The sequence below is a fragment of the Arachis hypogaea genome, chromosome 18 (genome assembly GCF_003086295.3).
Source record: "Arachis hypogaea cultivar Tifrunner chromosome 18, arahy.Tifrunner.gnm2.J5K5, whole genome shotgun sequence".
NCBI lineage: Eukaryota > Viridiplantae > Streptophyta > Magnoliopsida > Fabales > Fabaceae > Arachis > Arachis hypogaea.
In genome coordinates, this window is record NC_092053.1 from 28,934,580 (window position 1) to 28,940,241 (window position 5,662).

Here is a 5,662-nt window from a genome sequence, read left to right on the forward strand (position 1 = left end):
GCTTTTGGCTTTTTCTGCTTGCTTTTTCTTTTCTCTCTCTATTATTTTTTTGCCATTTTTCTCTCTTTTTTTTCGCAAGCTTTCTGTATTCACTACTTTTTCTTGCTTCAAGAATCAATTTTATGATTTTTCAGATTATCAAATAACATTTCTCCTGCTCATCATTCTTTCAAGAGCCAACATATTTAACATTCTTAAACAACAACTTCAAAAGACATATGCACTATTCAAGCATTCATTCAGAAAACAAAAAGTATTGTCACCACATCAAAATAATTAAACTAGATTCAAGGATGAATTCGAAACCATGTACTTCTTGTTCTTTTGTAATTAAAATATTTTTCATTCAAGAGAGGTGATAGATTCATAGGACATTCATACTTTAAGGCATAGACACTTAAATACTAGTGATCATGAAGACAAAAACATAAACAAACATAAAGCATAAAAATCGAAAAACAGGAAAATAAATAAACAAGGAGATTAAGGAATGAGTCCACGTTAGTGAGGGTGGCGTCTTCCTCTTCTTGAAGAACCAATGGTGCTTTTGAGCTCCTCTATGTCTCTTCCTTGTCTTTCTTGCTCCTCCCTCATAGCTCTTTGATCTTCTCTAATTTCATGGAGGATGATGGAGTTCTCTTGATGTTCCACCCTTAATTGTCCCATGTTGTGTGGAGGAAAATGTATCCCCTGAGGTATCTCAGGGATCTCTTGATTTGCAGTCAAATGTTCTACCACTGAGCTATAGACCCTTGAGATGAATTTCTCCATCTCCTATGACTCGGAGTTGGAAACTTTTGTCTTCCCTTTCCTCTTTCTAGAGGTTTCTTTGGCCTTAGGTGCCATCAATGGTTATCAAAAAACAAAAAAAGATATGCTTTTACCACACCAAACTTAGAATGTTGCTCGCCCTCGAGCAAAAGAAGAAAGAATAGTAGAAGAAGAAGAAGAAGATATGGAGGAGATGGAGGGATGTGTGTATTTAGCTATATGGGTGGGCTTGGGTGGAAAAGAGATTTTGAATTTTGAAGGTAGGTGGGGTGTATGATGTGAGTGGTGAATGGAAAACAGAAGGGATGACTGTGAATGGAGAGAGAGAGAGAGAGGGTGATATAGGATTATGAGGAGGGAAGGTGAGTGGAGGTATGTGAGAATCCTGTGGGGTCCACAGATCCTGAGGTGTTTGAGGATTTCTCATCCCTTCACCTTTGAGGCGTGTAAAACGCCCTATATATGCAATCCTGGCATTTAAACGCCGAAGTGATGCTTGTTCTGGGCGTTCAACACCCATATGCAGCATATTTCTGGCGTTGAACGCCAGCTCCATGCTTGTTTCTGGCGTTCAGCGCCAGCTCCATGCTCTGTTCTGGCGTTGAACGCCAGCCAGATGCTCCTTACTGGCGTTTGAACACCAGTGAGTCCTTCCTCCAGGGTGTGATTTTTCTTCTGCTGTTTTTTGATTCTGTTTTTAATTTTTTGATATATTTTGTGGCTCCACATGATCATGAACCTAATAAAACATAAAATAACAAAGAGAAAATTGATGCACGGAAAACTTGTCTCTCAACAAATCTCCCTTCGGCAAGTATACCGAATTGTCGTCAAGTAAAACTCACAATAGAGTGAGGTCGAATCCCACAGAGATTAACGGATTAAGCAATCAATGGTTAATTGATTATCCTAGTTAGACGAATCATAATGGAGTGATAAGTAACAAGGAAATGGAAATTGACAGAAAAGTAAAGAAAGCAATAAAGTGCAGAAAAATAAAATGACAAGAAAAGTAAATGTAAGAACTAAAAATAAAATGAACATTGGGATCAAGAGATATTGCAATCCTCCGGATCAAGTTCATTCTCATCTCTTCCTCAATCAATGCACTCATTGATCTCCTTGGCAATCTTAAGTGATTGAATTACAATTTCTTGTAATTCAATCTCTCAAATCTTGATCAATAGCCAATTCCTTGGTCAATTGCTCATGAGAAGAGATGAAGTATGGTCACTGATTATACCACATGCATTTCCCAAATCAAGTGTTGAGAGGATTATAATCACATATCCATCCAAACCCAATTTGGTCCAGCATGAGAAAGCATTTCTAGCTTGATCTCTTCATTCCTCTTCCAAGGTTCAGAAGAGATCCAAGTATGAATAGTTTCTTTTCCAAGATAACTATCCAATTGGATGAAGATCGAAAACTTTCAAGTAAAATCAAGAGAAAAGAAAGAATAAGAAGAATAAGAACTACAATTGATCCATTGAATCACAATAGAGCTCTCTAACCCAATGTAAAGAGTTAGTTGATCATTGCTCTACAAAAATAGAAAAGAAAGAAAGTGCAGAAAAGTAAAGATGAAGATTGAAACTGAAATTGAAACTTCAAAATTCATAAATGAAAATTACAACTAAAATGAAACTACTCCTAAGGAAGAAAAGAAGAGAAAAGGAAGAAGAGTGGTTGAGGGGAGGGGTCCGAAGACCCACTCCCCTTGGAGTGTGCCAATTCACAGAAGTTCAAATTGGTCTTCACTCTCTCCCCCTTCCTTTAATTCTCAGAATTCCAGAATGACTTGAATGTAAAAACTAAGGCCTTTATATAGGCTCTCCTAAATCACAAAATGAAATTTAAAGCAAATTACAATTAAATGAAAATTCCTATTCTAGATGCTTCTTGTGGCCTTGATTGGTTGACAATTGTGGGCCTGCTTGCTTGAGCTTGGAAGTGGACTTGAGAGAGAAGTGAGTTAAGTTGAGGTCCAGGTGCTAAAGTTAGTGCTAAAGTTAGCCACACTAACGCTACAAGTGTGGCGTTAGTGCTAAAGTTATTGTGGCTAACGTTGCACTTGCTGCCCAGTTGGTGTTTTTGGGACTTAAACGATGCCTCTTGTTTGTACTCAAATTTCATGCCCACTATGGAGTATTATATATCGTTGGAAAGCTCTGAATGTCATCTTTCTAACGCAACTAGAATCACTTCAATTGGACCTCTGTAGCTCAAGTTATGCTCCTTTGAAGTGGACATGGTCGCTGGCATATATGCCAACGTTACTGGAAATGTTGATTGCCAATAACGCTAGCGATTTCCCGTTTCTGAAGCTCAAACTTATTGTCCACCCCATACTATTATATATTGTTGGAAAACCCTGGATGTTTACTTTCCAATGCCTTTGGAAGCGCATCATTTGAAGCTCTACAACTCGAGTTATACTTCTTGGAAGGTGAAGAGGTCAGTTGACCTAAATACAGGCTGATACCATGTTCATCATTGCACTTTCGGGGCAGGTTTTCTCCCTCAAATTTAGTGTCAACCATGTAGTACCATATATTCTTGGAAAGCTCTGAAATCCTACTTTCCAATGCCACTGGAATCACCTCATTTGGAGCTTTGTGGCTCAAGTTATGCGTGTTTGAAGAAGGCATGGTCAGGCTGCCAGGTGGGACCTTTGCCCACGTTAACTACCACGTTAACTAAGTTAACGTGGGAGTTAACGTGGCTTATTGGGGGCTTGTGAGTTCACTCCAACGTTAGTGAGAATGTTTGGTGTCACCAACGTTGTCGATCACCACCTTTCTCCATGTTAACTTCCACGTTAACTAAGTTAACGTGGGAGTTAACGTGGCTTTGTTGTAACTTGGGCCAATGTTAGTGACAATGTTGAATGTCACTAACGTTGAATTTCCCCCTTTCTTATTAACGTTAGAGGTCACGTTAACTAAGTTAACGTGGCAACTAACGTGGCCACTTATGAGCATTTGCCAACGTTAGTGACAATGTTAAGTGTCACTAACGTTAGCTCCATTTCCTTTCTTCAAAGTTAATGCCACTATCTTTTCTCACTAACCTTGGGGCTTTCCTTCCTTCCACGTTAGTGCCCACGTTAGTGTAACTAACGTAGCTACTAACGTGGCTTCTTCTCTTCTTCTTTTGGCCTGAAATCAATCAAACAAAGTGCATCAAAGTCTTGCTCTTAATCATGGGATCATGTATCATCCAATTTATCATATAATTCATGCAAAATTCTCATGAAATCATTCAAAGTTCACAATGTTTGCTTGAATCAAGATGTAAGTGAATATCTACCTAAAACTAGCTTATTTCCTAAGAAAATGCATGAAACTACCTTAAAAACAGTAAAGAAAAGGTCAGTGAAACTGGCCAAAATGCCCTGGCATCACAACACCAAACTTAAAGCTTGCTTGTCCCTAAGCAAGTACTGGAACAAGAGAATGATGAATGGAATGCCAAGAGAAATGAGTCATTCTTGTGGAAGTCATGCATAGCAACTTAGGTTCATTCCTGGCTTTCAGACCTTTATCATGTCCTAGAATACTTACTGTGATTGCATCCCATGAGACTTTTATTCATTGATCCTTTTGTTGTTATTTCAGGGCTTATTTGTGTTCTTTAAGCTAAGTGCTCTGTAAGGGGGCAACTCTTTAAAATAAGCTTTCAGCCAACACTCCCGAACCAGTTGGTTCAAGGTGCTAGGTGTTGAAGCACCCCTAAGGACTTACTTGCTCAAGTCTCTCCCCCATACATACACACCACAGGCATATGGTTTATTTATTTTCTTTCTTGAGACCTTGGTGTCCAGCACCTCTTTGGGTTACTAAATGCTCTGTAGTGAGGGTTACTCTTGATAGTGGACTTTCAGCTGATAATCCCAGGTTAGTTAACCCAAGTTACCAAGTGATAAAGCACCCCAAAGAGCTTATTCATCCAAGTAGATCCCTCACACAGGAGCACCACAGACACATGCTTCAAGATTAAAACCATTGGTGCCTAGCCTTATTGCTTACTTTTTTTTCTTTTATTCTTCCACTTTCATTGTTCTTTCCCTCTTTCTTATTAGGATCTTCTTATTTAGCTAGTCTCATGGGGTGTGTCTCAAGCATAGTATTCATGACAGATAGTTGTCTTCCCACCTTATGGTTGAACTAACTTAGCTAACTTATGACCACACCATAAACTCATGAACTTACTCCATAGTATGAACTCTACTCTGGTCTTTTATAAAACACTTATTCTCTTTTCATTTGATTCAACAGGGACAAGCATACTAGTAAGCAAAGTAAGGATGCAGTAATGACATTCAGACTAGAAAACACAGCCTTAATCAATAAAAAGAATTGACATGCTTATTCACAAGGAGGAAGCACACATACATACAAAGAACATAGAAGACAATCATGCAAATTAAAATGCTAGAAATCAGTAAGAGGAGAAATGAACTTTACCACCTTGTATTTTGTCTTCCTTGTTGTTGCCCTTTTCCTCCTATTCTTCCCCTTCCCACACCAGACATAGAATGATTGCTTATACTCAAGCACAATTAAAATAGTGGTGACGGGGTTTATGATGGATCATGAATGTCTTAAAATAAAGTGTGAGTATGCATGTGTTTTAGCAAGCAAGATTATGGATCACAACAAAAGCACAAGAAGTAAAACAGAGACAATGTGATTGCATTAATGAGTGGTGTTGGCATGGTACTTTGCATGAAAGTTAAGTGGCAACACCAAACTTAGTGTGCCACTGTCAATTCAGAATGTTGCAAGTACCCAGTGAAGATTGAAAATCAAATTATTGCATGGAAACACCAAACTTAGAGTGCAATCATATGCCAAATTGTTGAAATTAAACTAAGCAAAGCAAGAAA